Source organism: Indicator indicator, chromosome 8, assembly GCF_027791375.1.
Source record: "Indicator indicator isolate 239-I01 chromosome 8, UM_Iind_1.1, whole genome shotgun sequence".
Lineage (NCBI taxonomy): Eukaryota > Metazoa > Chordata > Aves > Piciformes > Indicatoridae > Indicator > Indicator indicator.
Genome location: NC_072017.1, coordinates 25,578,750 through 25,597,210, shown reverse-complemented (window position 1 = coordinate 25,597,210; position 18,461 = coordinate 25,578,750).

The window sequence follows — 18,461 nt, the reverse complement described above, 5'->3', positions numbered from 1 at the left end:
CAGTCCCTGGGCTCCTGAAGATGTGGTGTTGTGCTGCAGCCAGGAGGGCCGGCCCGTAAGTCGGGTGCAGGCCAGAGCCTGTGGCTCTCCGTGGAGCTTTTTTGGGAGTGCCGGGCCGAGAGCGACCGCCCTGTAGCTTGGGCCGTGTGTTGCCATGGCCTGGTGGGAGGTTCAAGGAGTGACCCCCCCTGGCCCCGGCCTTTCAGAGGCATGGGGCCAGGGAGCATGTGGGGCTTAGCTTAGCGTGTTTCCCCCCCCTCCCCCGGCTTCGGGGCTGGGGCCATAGCCCCCTGGCCTTTGGCCATGATGCTCCACTGCCTGGCTGCTGAGTCTTCTTCCTGTAGCTGCGGGGCCAGGCCAAGCTCCTAACTCCCTGGGTGTCGACCCACCTGTAAGCGGGGTCAGGGTCTGAGTGCCTTTGTGCTCAGCTGGCAGCCTGTGTGGGGTGCCCACCCCGTTAGCGGGGTGTGGGTCAAGATGCCCCTGAAGGGGAAAGAAGGAGCCTCCGTGGGCCTTTGGGACCAGGGCTGCCCTGTAAGTCAGGGCCCGGTCGGTGCCCTGGTATCCCGGGTGCTTTGCAATGCCGGCAGTGGCTCCAGCCCCCTGTAAGCAGGGGCGTGCAGCCTCTCTGGCCGCTGCTTTGCATGCCCAGCTCCATTTGTCCAGGCTGCCCACCTCGGTGCCCGCCTCCAGTCCTGACCGCAAGTCTGCCGTGTGCCGCTTGGGTGACTCAAGCAGAAGTGGGAAGACTTTGCAGAGCTGGGGGTGTCTGCAGGCAGGTAGCTGGCTGGGTGGTGCCCTTAGGGAGCTGCCTGCGGGGCCAGGGATCCCTCTTTCCCTCAGGTGGGGAGGAATTGGCACTACTGATGCCTCACTCTGTCCTCCTTCCTTGGCAGCCCCAAGGTGAGGTTTTCCAGCAGAGCAAGAGCTTTCATTTTTGTCTAGATATTGAAGAACTGTATTAATTTACATGTAGATAACTTTTTTACCCTCTGTGTATCTCCTGTCATATAAAGGCTTCTACAGTATTTATGTGTTTTGAATTTGTTTTTTTTTAATTTAAATATTAACGAAGGAACAGAGCCTACCTGAGTGGCTCTTCATGCATAGGGGTAGGTGCCCAGTCAGTACTCAGTGCTGGTGCCTTGTGTTTAACTGTTGGCACTGCAGTTCAGTGCATGTACTGCCCCATTAGCCCTTGGTTCTGCTGCATCATCCCTAAAAGTCCTGAATGCTTGAAATGCCTGAATTTTCTTGGCGGGGTGGGAGGGGAGGAGGAAGGCAGAGAAGAAAAATTATTTAAACTTGTAGGTTTTATTGTGAGGAATTATATCAACATAAATCTCTTATTTTTATGTAGATATTAAAAGTTTGCATTCATTTATAGTTAAAAATTAATTTTAAAATAAAAATCCTTTATATACTGTATTATAAAATGGTTTTTGCAGGATAGAAACCTGTGCTGCAATGGGGCTGGCACATTCTTATCAAGTTGGCATGTGCACTGTAGAACCTATTGGCATGGCTCTGTTTTTTGGAGCAGAGGAGTCTTAGATAGCCAGAGACGTGGCACTTGGCAGGGTTCTGAGCAGCTCCCGGGTACCTGCATGGTGCCGTCCTGTTGAGGGGGGAAGAAAACCAACCTCACACAATCACTGAGGAGAAGTTCGTTCATTTTGCCTTTTACACAAGGATTTAGTAAATCAATTGATCACATGAGACAGGTCTGAGACACATATTAGAACAATTCATGTAAGTAACGGACTTTGAAGTTGCTTCATATATATCTTCCCTTTAGTTTCAATAGGAAAAAAAAGTCGGAACAGAGCTGTCTCCGCTTCCTGTGCTACACAGTAAATCTAAGTAGATATTTTTTGCAGCCTAGAGACTAGCTAAGCATAACTAGAGAACTAAGCCTAAGCCGTCTAATATCTAATTGTAAGTAGGTTTCTAAAATGGCCATAAATACTATTTATAGCAAAGATTTAAGAACTTAGAGATCAAGTATTTGTCTCTCCCAGATAGAGAAACACTTTTAAAAGCCCTCACTTTTCCTATTCCCCTTTTCCCATCCCAATTTGGGGCCCGTTTTCCCCAAACAGGCACCTCCCCCCTGCAGGCATTGGTACAGCCCTGAGCATTGCTATGGCACTGGAGCTGCATGTTGCTGTAGATGCAGGGATATTTTCTTTTACATTGTCTGTGCCATTACTCTAAACTTTATTCCACCTGTTTAGAAAGTCCTATTTGGGGTAGTAATTTATCCCTATGCTCATGATAGGGGAGCCTCACTTTTCCTAGCTGTCTGCAAAGGACCCACATTAGTTTTTCATCTGGCAATCAGATGATTGCATGAATACAAAGGGAACACATGTAAGAAAACAGCCACAAGGTGACCATGTTAAAAGATATATACTTTTCATGCTGAAAGTTAGAGTGCTTCAGCCAAAAACTTGTGTTAGGGAAACTAAGTCTGCCCTTTTTAGTGGTAGTAAGCTCTGGCCCATTTGTGTTTTGTCATTCCCCTACACACCCTTAGTGTTGAGCTACAGTGTACAGAGCAAAGGGGATTTGGAGCAGTGACTGAGCAATGCTTGGGCTGGAGTGTGCATTACATTCCACTGTGTTATTTGCCTTAAATAGCAGACCTGCTTGAGTGCGAAGATGGGTATACCTCTAGTGGAGTGCCACAATTAAGTATATGAAAACAACTGATTTCTGGAGAGATCTGAACATGAAAACAAATGTTCCAGGCTAGAACACAGAATTCACATTATACTTTTGCCCAAATTTACCTTGAGGGACAGTCTCTGTCTGTAATCTTCATACTGTTGCTGTTACAGTTCCTTGCTACACTTTTCTTCCACAGGACAAGTCACATAGCAGGAAACACTCATTCATACTACTCAAAAGAAGTTTGACCAAGGAGATAGGGTCTTGGACCTGAATTTGGGAAGTTTGGTCACTATTCCTGCCTTTACTGGCAACCCTTTTCATTGTATTGAGTGATGCCTTTTTCACTGCTACTTGCCCACTTCTTCAGCCAGAAAGCCTTCCAGGTCATTTTTGGTTTGTTTGTTTCTACAGGAGTCAGCATGTTGCAGCCTTTATCTCCATCTAGGCTTCTAGATGACAATCTAAGTAAGAATAATAAAAACATAAATAATAATAGCAATATTCTTAAACAGATCAGATCAAGACAACATATGTGACAATGGTCTTTGTAGGGGACAACATATGGAAGGTGTTGCAGTGGGAACACAATGCAGGAAGGACTTCTGGACGTGACTGGTCAATGTGAAAAGGTTAAGGAATGTAAAAGAGTTCATTCTGTGAGTCACACAGGAAACTTGTGGTGTGAACTAACAGGCCTAACTGCAGGAGGCAGAGACACCACCTTACTTTCAGTACAGCTTTGAAAGCCCTAACAAACATTCAGTCAAAGCCCAGACAAGAATTACTATGTTTTACTGAAGGAAAAGCAGGCGATTTCTTACAAACCACTATTAAACTAGACCTTTTAACACCTTGTAGAAGTATACATTTGCCCAAACTGCTCTCCAAATGTATTTGCAGTAAGTAGTGACTGCTATAGTCAGTAGACAATCTCAATCTCTCAAAAGAAGCAGCAGGTGATTTAGCACAGTATCTTCAGCCTGATCTTGCCTCAGTTATTAACTTGCCTTCCAGGCCCTCAGCCAAAGGAAGAAATTTCATGGGTAATTACTTTTTATTAATCTTCCTTTCTGGAAAATCATCAGTCTAGAAGAGGAGCAGTTTCCTTGGACTCTTTTACAACTCTAAACAGCAGGAGCTGCTACTGGCCATTGTGTGCTACTGTACACAGAGCCGGGCCGGAGCTCAGTCACTCCTCACTCTGCTGCATCACGACAGGAAGCGGCTTGCCAGCTCAGCTCTGAGCTTCAGATCATGGCAGAGGAGAAAAAACAAAACAAAACAAAACAACCCAGAAAGGTTATACTGTTACCTGCTGCTAGCCAGCTGTCCTAAATGGTATCACCACCTGCTTCTTCTCTGCACAGCTGTAAATTCCTCACTTCTCCTCCCACCTCCCATTGCGGTATCTGTCTAGCTCACCACAGTTGAGGACACACATTACCCAGGTAGGCATCCTACCTTAGTACCTGGACAAGCCACACTGTTGATTGTTAGCCTAGGTGACTAATTCACTTTCCTACATTCCTGTGAGATAAGAAAGTATGCTGGATTCCAATACAGGATAAAGCAAAAGCAGTGTGATTTTTCAGGAAGGCTCTATCAGATGCATTGGAGACAAACTTCTGTGAGCAAACTCCAGGCCTGAAATATAAGTCTTCTTCCCTCTGTAAGCCTTGCTTGCCTTGCATGTATGGTTCTGCTTACAAGCCTGTAGACACCCAACAAGTTAGTAAATGGCCAATTGAAATAGCACAGGCTTGATCTGATGTGTGATTCTGCTACATGGATAACAAGGCAGAAGGGAAGTGACTTCTCTGAGAGTTACTCATAGGATCACAGGATGTTAGGGGTTGGAAGGGACCTCTGGATATCGAGTCCAACCCCTCTGCCAGAGCAGGACCATAGACTCTAGCACAGGGCACACAGGAAGGCATCTAGATGGGTCTTGAAATTCTCCAGAGAAAGAGAGTCTGCAATCTCTCTGGGGAGCCTGTTCCAGTGCTCTGTGATCCTCACAGTAAGTTCCTCCCATGCTGAGGTGGAACCTGCTGTGCTGTAGTTTATATTCATCACCCCTTGTCCTATCACAGGGTGCAAATTACTCAGCAAGTTAATGATAGTCAGAAACAGATCTGATCCCAGAGCACATGAGCACAGTGGGACTGTCTGCCCACCTGAGACCCTGACCTCACCTCCCAGATAAATAGAAGAAAGTAAACTCCTACTGGATCTGGAAGATCACCTTCCTCTTTGAAAGTGTGACATGGAAGAGCTCCCTAGATTTACTGTGAATTTGCCAACCAGAGAAGCATCAGGAAAGAGGGGCAGCCTGTGCAACTGCCTCTCATTGGTGCAATGACACGTAGAGTAAAAACTCCAGATATCCAACAATGAAGCAGATGTAAAGCTGTTTCTTTCTTCCATAAATATCATAGAAGATATAACCTCTGAAGAGTTTTGCCTACATCTTCCACTCTAGAATTTTTTTTTTTTTTTAAGTAGAGGTATTGACAAAATTCACTTGAATCGTTCAACTAAAATTCAGCCATCTATTTATTTCTATAAAAGGAATGCTTGCCATTTGTTAAATAAAAAGGCCCTAGGTGATTCTTGGTGCAGATCAGTGCAACTTCATTGAAGTTTCAGGAGTTAATTTCAGGAACAAAAGGAGTCTGCTTATTTGGGCTCCTCCCATAGCTACAACAGAGCTGTTGTTTCTGAACTATTGCACAGGAGACTAGAGAAGTAATTCCTTCAAGCTGGTATTGTTAGTTTTTCTTGTGAAATCCAAACCTGTTTAATAATATTGCCCTTAATATTTAACTTTCAGAGACACCATGTCTGAAAGTCACCAACTAAACCTGCTGAAAAGTCAAATACAAAGACACTTTTTCTGTGTTCCATGGCTGCTTCCATTTGCAGCACTTTGGCCTCTAAGAACAGAGTAAATATTTTCAACAGCAGGAGTTGAGAAAACTACCAGTAAAACCCACTTGAACTTACAGTAAAGATCATTTCAAGTGATAGATGAAGCTTTAAATTATTGTTATTTTATCTGCACCAACTGTTCTTAGCCCACCATCAGGTAGAGCTTGCAGGTTATATCCTTTGATGACTTCTCAGAAAGCAGAGTAAAGCTTTCCAAGCGGCCTCCCAAACATGTGGTAATTTAAAAGTGCAGAATGAATTGATGTTAATAGCTTGCTTCTTTGTAGCAATAACTCTTCATTTGCACTCTTTTATTTATTTTCTTTTACCTAGACTCCAAACATTATAAGGTATTGCCTCTGATAACAAATATTGCACTCTGATTGTCACTGGGTAACAGTCACCTCCAGCCAGAAGAGACTGAATCGTTCTGTGAGACAGACAGCAGTGCCCCACAGGTTGATGGGGAGAAAATCAAGAGTGGAGGGCATCAAAACTGAAAACAAGTCAGAAAGGAAGTATGCTGTAGAATTGTCATCTGACCGTTTCAGACTGGTCAGAACCTGAGGAATTCCTGCCCCTAGGAACTCAATTTGCAGATGTGAATGTCTCCTCGCTGTTGTGTTAGCTCATCTGCTAAAGGAAACTCAAGAGACCCAAAAGCCAGCAAGAGTAAAAGCTGTTGTGGCTATTTGCAAGGTTGGTTAGTGGTTAGGGGTTTGTAGAGAAGGGAAAGTTTAGTGTGCATGCTTTTAATGTGAGAGAGGAGTGAATTCTGCTTTATGTGAAATCACTGCTGTGCTTACAGCAGAACCAGATGCTAGGTGCCCTAGGTGATCCTGCTTCGGCATGGGGGGTTGGACCTGAGGATCTCTGGAGGTCCCTTGCAGCCCCTAACAATCTGTGATTCTGTGAGTTTGTTGGGTTTTTTTCTTTCTGTTCATATATGATTTGTCTCTATGCTGGTAAAAATTGCATAGATATTACGATGCTTGAAGAGTAGTGGGGAGCTGAGAGCACAGTGTTATTCTGCAATGCATGCGAAAGCCATGGGCAGCCCAACAGCTTTGGACGGCTGTCAGTCAGAGGAGGCAGACATGTGCCAGGCAGAGGAGGCAGGACAGAGCTGAGAATGTCCAGCTGAGCTGGCTTGTTCAGGGGGCAGATGAAGCCTGAGGTGTTGCTGAGCAAGGGGGAAAAAAATGAAGGCACGATTTTGCAGAAACTTAAATATTTTAAAAATTAAATAATCATTTTCAGTCAATAGTGATAGTATTGAGGTGGATGGTGTGTTTACAAATAAAAACTTGTTGCTATGTTGGATCAGAACCACCAGACGCAGGGTCTGTCAGAAGTGGTTTTGGTCCAGGAGTAGAGCTTGCTGCTTGGCTCCTTCAGCAGTGACCCTGCACAGCTTTGCAGCTTGTGAAAATAGGAGCAGGAGCTCTTTGGAGAGGATCCAGAAAATGTGTATCAAATTCCTCTAGATGGCGCAGCACCTTGACAAATCTGGAAATGAACTGCTGTCAGCAGATGGCTTGCTTTTCCTGGTAAATTGTTTTAACTCCACTGTGATGCTGGAGCTCGCTCTTAAGGCAAAAGGGGCTTTTATGACCAAAGCCTTGCATACTCTACCAGCCTGCCAGGACATAGGGGCTTTGTGCTGTCTGCTCTAGGAAGTCATGCAGGGATGGGGCACATCCCACTGGTGGTTATGCACTGTGGAAAAGATGAATGAGGAAAATTTGAGTTGCCCTTGATTCTTCTTATTTTGCAGCGTGCAGGGATTTTTCTCTTTTTTAACAAGTAACTATTTGCTTTGGATTCAGTAGTGAGCTGCTATTCAGTCAAGTTCCGTGCTCTCCAATACAGACTTTTTTCTTTTCTTTTTTTTTTTTTAATGGGAAAACAGCTTTCACGAAGCCACTAAGTGGCATTGGTGTTCTGTAACAGTAGCCATGTGAGGGAGCTATCAGATGGTTCCTACAGAGCTATAAGCCAGGTTGCTCCTTGAGTTACATAGGAAAGCTGTCAGACCAAACATATCCGGCTTGCAGTAATACAACTTTTCCAGTGCCAAATGCCCTTGCAGTGCTTTGCTCATCTTGTGAATCTCACCTCTTTTTTCTGAAGCTACTGTTTCACTTTTAGGGGTCGATGACAAATTTCTTCAAGTCTCACCTTCCTACAACATACACCCTTCTGGTGAGGACAGAAGAGTGGCAGTATTTTAACCTCATCTGAGGAGAGATTCTGCTGCCAGAATTTCTTGGATTTATTTCTAACTCTGTTTGGCATCTCTGCTGCTCCACCCCAGTGAGCAAGCAACTTTTTTCATCTCCTAGGAAAGTCCTAGGTACTGGTCCTAATGAAACAATAAACAATGTTTTATTTACCCCTAGCGAACTCCCCACTAGGCTCTTTGCTTCCCCAGATATTCTGTTTATGGTTAAAACCGTAGTAATCCAGGGTTAAGGACCTAAGCCATGCCATAAATGGACTAAATGATATGCACACTGATACAAAGCACAGGAGATTTACAGAAAGCTGAGCAAATTGAGATATATACCACAGAGGAATGTACATTTCCCTTGACCACACAGCACTCATCAAAAGATAATGAATACGCAAATCACTTTTGACATGCAGGGAAAGTTGCAGCCCCAGATTGCAGCAGCGGTACTGGAGCCACATTTCCCCCCAAAGTCACCTTGGCTGCTTCACTGGGCTGAGCGCCTGTGGAAATACAAATGAGCAAACTGCTGGTCACCAAGCCCGCTGCAGCTCCTTACCACACCAAATGTTATAGATCATTTCTAGCACCCTGTGCTTGGAGCACAGGGGAGATCTTAATATAGAGTATTTTCAGATGTGGTGTTTCTCAAGACATGATCCATCTGGAATCAAGCCCAAGCACAAATTGTTAATTGGGGATTGTGCTGGCTTCCTTGCAAGTTAAGGTAGAGAAACTGCTTATGTGAGAGCTGAAGTGTGAACTGAGATCATCTTGCCGATTGTTTCCAGTTTACACTTGTCAGTTAATTTGCACTAGATGTGCTGCTATACAGCCACAAAGAGAATAAAGAAACACATGCTAGGCAGGAGGAGTGGTATGACAGACCAGAGTCTGTCTACTTTCAGCAGCTGCAGTGTTTGAAGACTCCAAAGTTTAGTGTACATAGTCCTCCCTTTGGGTCAAAACCATATTTCCATTTGTGCTTACAGCTTACAATTTAGAGTGGAGTTATGCCTTTCCCTGTATGGCCTACTGCTGTCTGGTTGTGTAGAGCTGCATCTGCTACAGCTTTTTTCCTTACATCATTTTTTTTTCCTTACATATATTTTTTTTTTCCTTACATACATTTGGCCACAACAACCCCATGCAGAGCTACAGGCTGGGGTCAGAGTGGCTGGAGAGCAGCCAGGCAGAAAGGGACCTGGGGGTACTGATTGACAGCAGCTGAATATGAGCCAGCAGTGTGCCCAGGTGGTCAAGAGAGCCAATGGCAACCTGGCCTGCATCAGGAATAGTGTAGGCAGCAGGAGCAGGGAGGTCATTGTACCCCTGTACACAGCACTGGTTAGGCCACACCTTGAGTACTGTGTCCAGTTCTGGGCCCCTCAGTTTAGGAAAGATGTTGAATTGCTGGAGCATGTCCAGAGAAGGGCAACGAGGCTGGGGAGAGGCCTTGAGCACAAGCCCTATGAGGAGAGGCTGAGGGAGCTGGGACTGTTTAGCCTGGAGAAGAGAAGGCTCAGGGGAGACCTCATTGCTGTCTACAACTACCTGAAGGGAGGTTGTAGCCAGGAGGGGGTTGGTCTCTTCTCCCAGGCAGCCAGCACCAGAACAAGAGGACACAGTCTCAAGCTGCGCCAGGGGAGGTTTAGGCTGGAGGTGAGGAGAAAGTTCTTCACAGAGAGAGTGGTTGGCCATTGGAATGGGCTGCCCAGGGAGGTGGTGGAGTCACCATCCCTGGAGGTGTTCAAGAGGGGATTGGACGTGGCACTTGGTTCCATGGTTTAGATAGTCATGAGGTTTAGGGTGACAGGTTGGACTCGATGATCTTTGAGGTCTCTTCCAGCCTTCTTGATTCTATGATTCTATGATTCTATGATCACAGGTAATGATAGTATGGGTACTGGTAATCAGAAAGCAGCTATGGACTGTCATTTCAAGCACTGTCTGGTTTAAATCCTGGAGAGGGATATTTTGTACAGAATGAGTCATTGAAGCTCGTGCCTTCTCTGTGTTCTGCAGCCACCAAAGTCCCTGCTCTTTGATCTCCTTTCTCAGGGTGTTAAAAAATAAAAAATGGGAACATCTCTGCACCAGGGCTTCCAGCAAAACTGCATCAGCCTTAGCAACAACAAAGGTTTTCGGGGAAAAGCACGTGTGTTTGGCAAAGTTCAGCAATGCCATCCTCCCGTTGTGTATGCCCCTGCTTTCCGTGCACTACCCCAGCAGTTCTGAGAAGCCAGGAACAGCACAGCTTCACTCACACACTTTGTTTTGCATCCAGAATCCCCCAGGCTGCATGCATGAGGCCAGTCTATGGCTCCGGAGAGCTCAACCTGCCACCTCTCTGGCTTATTAAAGGGACTCAGGGATTTAGAATCATAGAATCAGTCGGGGTTGGAAGGGACTGCAAGGATCATCTAGTTCCAACTCCCCTGCTATGGACAGGGACACCTCACACTAGATCAGGCTGCCCAGAGCCTCATCCTGCCTGGCCTTAAACACTTCCAGGGATGGGGCCTCAACCACCTCCCTGGACAACCCATTCCAGGCTCTCACCACTCTCACGGTGAAGAACTTCTTCCTTACGTCCAATCTGAATCTACCCATTTCCAGCTTTGTTCCATTTCCCCTAGTCCTGTCACTCCCTGAAATCCTGAAAAGCCCCTCCCCAGCTTTCTTGTAGGCCCCCTTCAGATACTGGAAGGCCACAATGAGGTCACCTCAGTGTCTTCTCCTCTCCAGACTGAACAGCTCCAACTCTCTCAGTCTCTCCTCATAGGAGAGGCGCTCCAGCCCTCTAATCATTCTCACGGCCCTTCTCTGGACATGTTTCAGCATGTTCTCTCAGGAAGCTTTGCACCTGTTATTGCCATAAGGGACAGCTCACATCAGCTGGGCAGGCCAGCGCACACTGCAGCAGCCATGTCATGGGCTTAATCAGCCCATGTCAGGCTCTGGTGATTGAACAGATGATTTTCAAACCTCATTCGTCTCTACTTGCTAGTCTTCTACCATGCACAACTCAGACAGATCATACTGCCAGGGCTCAGTGGCTTTGTTCAGAAAGGAGTTAAGCACAGCGACATAGCACTGTGTTCCCCTTCTGCTGCCACACTGAAGGCATCAAGAGAGCACTGTACCTGGCAGGGTGAAGTCCCTAATGCTGTGTACCTGACAAGGCTAAGTCATTAATGTATGTAAACGTAGCAGCAAAAAAGAAAACAAGGCGAACATATGCATGCTGCTTTGGCATAACTTTGACTAGAAAGGAAAGAAAGTGATACTAAAGGCTGCTGGAAAAGTTGCTCACCAGGAAAGTGACTGGGACAGGGAATGTCTGTGTTTTGTATTGCTTTGTTCTTGCCTGGTCTTTAGTAGTAGCATAATAAAATGGATGAATAACCATAACTCTGTCCCCATGCACATTTATAGTTTAAATCCTATGCTAATCCTAGCAGTGCAGTCTATTGTACCTGAAAGGAAAGGGGGGAAAAAAACTCAACCCTGGCTCCTAGCTAAACAAGTCTTTCCTCTGGAAAGGTAATTAACAGCTGGTCTCCATGGAGGCTTTATCACAAAATCAATAGTAGTCAGTTCTGATTTCCCTTTTTCTTCTTTACTTTCTGCTGCTTTCACTGTTTATAAAAATGCTCGTGGGTCTGGCTGTTGGACTTTCATTGGAAAATGAGGCTGAGAGGGTTGTGTCAGCTGAAAAGCAGCTCAGTGCATGAAATCAGGTAAGTTTGCCTTGTAGTGAGATTTTGGCAAATCTTTATTTCAGGATTTTGCTCTACCTTTGTTTTCCTGAGCTTCCTATTATAAGCTGCCAATTTTATCTTCTGTGTGCCACTACAAAAACCGTACAAACATTATGACTTTCTGTTGATTTTAACCTCAACAATACAACATAAGACACTTTTTAAAAAGACCACAGTGAAAGCTGCTGCCCTTAAGGATAAACCCAGTGGCAAAGTGGAAGACAGCGATGTTTCTATGTTGTGCTCCCTCTAGGATTATCTGGAAAGGCTTTAGAAACCTGGATTGGATTTAAAAAATCATAAATAATCAGACCTAGTAATCACATAGTTAAATTGTATCAAAAAGAAAATGAACAGATGGACATTTATTGAAATGAGGATATTCTAGCAAAAGAGGAATTGCACAAGAAAGCTGACAGATTGTCTGTTAAATGGGTGTTTAAATCAGATCAGATGGTCTTCTAGAAGTCTTACCATGGGTGACACAAAAGTGGGCCTTATGTAAAAATCACTGGATAAATTTCTCTGGCTAGTGTTGTGAAGGAGGATAGATTAGATGCACACAGTGTTTTTTCTGCTGACCTTAATCATATAGGCTATTTTAAGCTTCTAGCTGCCTGGTACGGTCAGCATGGCTTGTAGCTCTCCTTTTGCAGGTCTTCTGAGAAAAAAAGGACTCTTTCTCAGATAGCTTGCATGAAGTCCACAGAGGACTCAGAAATTAAGTCTGATTTCTCATGCCTTTCTAGATAAGCTAACCTCTTGTTACCTTTCTCTCTACCTTTTGCTTGGTTTTTCCAGTTCTCATTTAATGTGACCTTCACGGTTGTAATACAAAGGGACTTGAAAGTGAAGAACGTTCTTATTCCCTTATCTGTTGGCTGCATCCCAAGAGAGCAGAGCTGCCTGGGAACATGGACTTTATGGAGTACCAAGGTGTTAAATATTTATTATATCATGTGCAACCTACACTCCATAAAGGCCTTCTTTCCTTTCTGTCCTCCTTTCCAGCCTTTTTTAACCCCTAATAAACTTGCTAGGCTACAAACAGGAAAGGAAGAACTCAAGGCAAGCTCTGCTGCTCTTAACATTATTGACAGGGAGCAAACTGCTGCCAGCAGAAGGATACAAAAAGGACTTTTTTTTTTCTCATACAGTGCTCTGGATTTTTTGCTATGGATTCTGTGTTGGGTTTTCCCCTTACTGTTTGTAACAACATGGGGAAATGAGATTAAAAATCCAATACTGGATGCAAACAGACCTTTAGGTTATACTTTGTTCAGCAGTGCTTCATGTTTACTTTACCAATATAACCTTTCTAGACATTGGCCACTTCTGGTATGATAAATTAATACTATCTTTAAAATAGAAGCCTTACATCACTGCATATGTAACAGATCTGAAAGCATAGACACTTAATGATCACCATAAAGAAGAAATAGTCATTTACAGGTACTGAGATGCCTATCAAGCCATGAGCTTTAATATCTACAGGAAGATGAAGAGTAAGAACATGTGAACCTAATACCACATCTGTAAAAACTTCATCTCAATGGATTGATAGGAAATGGAAGTTCTGTAAAGGAAATGTTAGGAGGGTTGGTTGGTTCATTGTGGCACTTTTTAAAGTTTGGATACTGCTTGATCTTTCTGCTCTCAAAATAAATGAAACCTATTTCCAGAAACAACAAAGGAAATGCACCTCTGTCTAGACATATATTTATGTTTTGTAGGTAAAAATGGTAGCTAATCTGAACTAGGCATGAACAAGGATTTCTGGTCAGGGTTTGGCATGCCGCTCTACAGGATGCAACACTGGAATGGAAGCTGGGACTGAGACTCGCTGGGACAAATGAGCAGTTTCCTTTTCCCACCTACCCTGGATTCCGTGGGGTTTCATCCCAGCACTGTCATTTGGGGGTTTTAATTTTAAGAAATACAAAATATCACCAAAAGAGACCCTGTCGCTTCTAAAGTCAATAAAAAGATATTTGGGAATTCATTTCAGTTGAGTTCTCATGATGCACAAATAAGTTGAAACCAAGAAAACCAAGTTTCTCTTTCAGCTCTGTAGATCATAGATGTTTTCTTAAAAGTTCCTTTCCAGCCACTAAATACTGCAAGATTTAAAAGATTCTCTATAACCTTGAATTATTTTTAGCTGCATAGAATATGAAAGCACTTCTCACATCATTACAGGCACAAAACTAGAACAGCCACAACAATGGTTTTTAGTATAAGTATCTTTAGCTAAGCAAGTGACTTCTAAAGGTGATGAGTGTGTAGATGATTTTTTTTAATTGTCTGGCCAAACCCACAGATGACTATTCCAATGGAACAATAATTAGCAAGAACTATAGCTTAACAAAAAGACTGAACATAGCCATCTACAGATCCCACATACAGAGAAATGTTTTACTCTTACTTGCTATGATAAGGTGACTACTCCATATACACTAACTGCAAGGAGTAATGAAAAGAATTTTCATGCCACAGAAAGGATGTCTTATTTTCCTGTCTAATTAAATGATTATTTTTACTCTTTTCTAGTACAAAACTCGTTTGTGTTCTGTTTCACACCAAATTCTCAGAAGCAAATGCTCTTTTGGAAGAGAGAGGTTCTTGATTCTTCCAGTTTGTAGTGTTATGCAAAAGGATATTTTAGATTTCAGTGTGTCACTACTGGCTGATCTATTAGAGCAGCCCTTCTGTGGTGGATACCTGGGCCAGAACCAGCTCTGCTGCCTAGACCTGAATCTGTTCAGATGTGAAGTTTGCACTTTGATCAATTCCTCACCAGTTTTTGGATCCTTTGGCCTTCAACACCAGGGATAAGATGTGGCTGAAGTTAATAAAGGGCAGTATACTATTGTCATAATTTTTCTAGCAACAGCCAAGTTATGAAAGGGATATGAAATCAGATGGAGCAGCAGCAAAGAAAGGCAAAGCACACATTTTTAACTATTGGCTCTTTCTCGTGATTTTCCAAGGATACCTTTCAAAGCAGTCTTTTGTTGCTTCTTGTGTAAAGGAATTGGTTTGGGAAAGATTCAGGCTGCTCAAGTGGTAAACCTGATTCATGCCTGAGGAGACTTTTTACTGCATCTTATAGCTTTGTCATATCACACAGCTGTAATACCTCTGTACCTGTTCATGTTTCTGTGTACTCTTCTCAGAGCTGCTGTAACTGCAGCTGTAATAGGGAAGACATTATTTGTTCCTTATTCAGGAAGTGAATTTGTGTTGAAATCCATGTGGTGTTGCCCTGAATATGACCAGGGTACTACGTTTGTTAAAGTCTGACTGGAATAGCTTTCAAATTAATGGGTAGTATTTAACTGACTTCCAAGGGCATGCAGTTGAGTGGTGCAAAGATGCCTGTAGAGTAAGACACATCCTCAGCTACTGCACCCTAAGTCACTGAAGATACCTGAAGTCCATGGGGCTATGTTAGCTTGTCCCAATAAGATAGTCTGTCTGTGTGGAGATATGGGAATAAAATGCCTTACACGTGGAGAGAGCCTGTAAGAACATACAGGAAATTACCTGGGATTGTGGGAAAATGATAAATCATTTCATCAACATTTAACTGTGAAGGGGAAAATAACTGTGAAGGGGGAAAAATCCAGCTGATAACTGTCAAGCAATTGCATGATGGCCTGTGGAAAGACAGAATATTTTTCTTTGGAGCTCTTTGGCAGTTCTCAGTCCTCTGGCCTTCTGGGACCTTCAGGACTTTCTAAGACCAGCTCAGAATTCATTCCAGTGACTATGAATGGCACATACATAGCCTTGCACAGCAGTGAGCAGGCAGGTTGGGATCACAAAGCCTGACCTAGAATGGTGGTGGCTGTCACATATCTATCAGGGAAAGGGGTGTTCTGGGCTTTTGACAGCACCACTAGCACTGAGTCTGTGGGAAGATCTACATCTTCTAGTATGGACAAATTAATCATTTATTTAGTGGGATATGTTCCTGAATGCCAGCAGGATGAAAAGAAGTGTGTAAACAAAGTAGTCTAACACCTGCTGTACAGCTCTTTGCATTAGCAAACTTGTGGTCAGAGCACATTGCAGCAGGGAGAGCCACAAGGGCAGCACTGACTTCCTCTCATGCCCATGCAAACTACACAGGCACAACTTGGTTCTGACCCCAGTCACTGGCACACAAGTCTAAATACACCATATAAGAATTTCTTTGGCTTCCCACTTGTCACACCTGAGTACCATCTAATGGTGAGGAGCTGGCAGAGGAAACTGAGACAGATGGTTTCTCAGACCCTTCCTCATCCAAAGGTCTTCAAGTTCTTGTATTTCCCTAGAAATCTGTCTGCATTTCCATTCACCAGCAAGGACTAAAGAGCAATATGGCATCTACCACCTTATTCTCCCATGGCTGCTAAAACTTAAGGGCAAAGCCCTTTCTCTTATGCCCTAAAAAAAACCCAGAAATATGTGCTGAGACCTCCCACATCACCAGCATGTCTTGTTTCCAACTCACACCTTCCTACTCTTTTTCCTCTAGCCTTTCCACTGCTTTTCCAGCTTCGTATAAACACTTCAAAACCTGTCTCAGCTTCATACACCAAGTGCACAGCAACGCCAGGATTGGCCAGGGTTATCAGCAGGAAGTCTCAAATCTGCACCAGATGGCTGAGAGAGTCTAGCAGTTCCTAGCAGTGGGGGAGGCAGAGGAGTGACAGTCTGACATGACTATAAGGAAATATTTTTTTGCTCCACAGCACACTTGTCTCACCATTTGCAGAGCTGCTAAGCCATACAGTACACTGCCAGAAGAAACAAGCTTGGGGAAGTGAAGTGGGGAGAACCACTTCAGTCAGTGGGCTTGGCTTCCTGCAAGGAACTTTTACTTCTCACCCAGCTGCTTTTCTTGCTTTAATGCTGGCTATTGTGGAAGAAAGGGGCTCGTTAAGGAACATTGCTGGTTTTCCCATATGTTTTTGAGATAAAAAGAGTGGTAGAATAAGGTGACTGAAAATGAAATCTGGATGTTTAATTTTGTTTGAGGTTTGGGGTTTTTTGGGTTTGGGGATTTAGGGTTCTTATTTTGTTATCGTGAGTTACTTTGGGAGTTGGGCATAGTTTTGAGTGCTGGGAAAGAGGCTTGATGAGGACAGTCAAGGTTTTGCCTGTCCTTAAAACAACTGCCAAAAAGGATAACTGCTTATATGCTCTTTTTCTTCAGCTTTCAAAGCTTTTAAACTACTCCCTCTCTTACTCAAGTTGTTGAGGCAAACTGTAGCTTGTCCACACTATTTGAACCTGATCTCAAATAAATTAAAGCAGACCACGACATTCTAGAATACCTTTCTTCTTACACAGCAAAACCACTCTAAAATGTCAGCCCTTAGTGAAACTGCATTGCAGAAACATAGGAAAGGTGCATGCACACTGCACAGTGTACAGAAAAATGAGCTAGATGAGATCCTTGCTGGCAAGTAGTTATCCATAAAAGCTCACTGGCTACGCAAGTGCCAAGCAGGGTGCCCGACTTGGCACTGTCTCAGCTCTGCTGCTTGTTATTGTTTTTTCAGGACAACCTGGCTCTCTCCCTTCCTGCTCTACTGCAACAATGCAGCATGGATGTAGCTTTGAGGGTTGCTGATAACTCCAAACATTTAAACCCACAATAGACAAAGAGGAGGGGAAATGAAGTAAAAGTTGCCCGCTTCTGATGATGATCTGGCTGCGGTTGGCTGAGGTTGTGTCTGCCAACTGCAGAGCTAGAAACAGAATCTCAGTCTCCTGAGTACTGGCCAGTCTCTGCACTTGACCAGAAAGATGAAAAACATTGGGGATAGCAAAGCTCCACTTCACAAGGCTGCTGGCAGAGACTGTGCTGCAAAGAAATGGTCTTCCAGTAGATTTGTAAGCAAATACCACCATAAAGTGGAAGTTCCTCTTCCCTGCATCAGAGCTTCTCAATCTGGCAACAAGTGTATCCAAATTTAATTTATGTTTCCAAGTAAATTGGCATTTAGAGCAATTTGCATGTTTTTTGGTTTGTTTGTTTGTTTGTTTGGGGTTTTTTTAATTAGTTGCAGAGCCCTAATGTGGTCAAGCATAGATTCATCAGTATTTCAAATAAACAGGCTCTCTGCCCCAAGTCAAATTCTCCAAAGTGACTGAGATCTCCGTAATTCAAACTGATGTGCTAGGAGAACTAGAGATGTTTTCTCCTCAAGAAGTACAGTGCTGTGGCAGTAACATTAGTGGCATCTAGCTGAAAAGGTAAACAAAATGATGGAACACTTTGGGATGAATATTAATCAAAACCTCAGGGAACCTGGGGCAGGTTCAGAGCAGGATCTATGCTCTGCATGATGGACCCCTTCTGCCAACCTTGGCAGTAGTGCCATATAGCCATATTGTGGTATTACAGATCATTTGACAAGAGATGGATGTCACACAAGCACAGCCAGGAAGAAAACTTATTTGTCCCCCAAAGACCATGTGATTCATGATTTTCTTTTAAAGCTTGCCATTACATTCCTGTCTCCAGTGTGCAAGTGCCTTATATAATGTTGAATCTCAGCAGTTTGGGACTGACTTTTCAGCATTCCAGCCCTCTCCCAGGACTTCTCAGCCTGAAAAATGTTAGCTATGCTAAGATACCTGTTCCCACAGGGAATGCCTTTAGTCCCTTACTGTATACTGAAAGCAGCCTGGGAGACTCAGCATGCTGGAAGAGCGAGCTTAATCTTGACATGAAAAAGAGATGTACTTCTCATTGGTAGAGTGAACAGGAAAATGTAGAAGCAGGCCCCCCAGACCTCTCCCTGTCTGTTCTCCCATAGATGAAAGAAATCTGAACGGGATCAAGCCTCCTGTTCTGT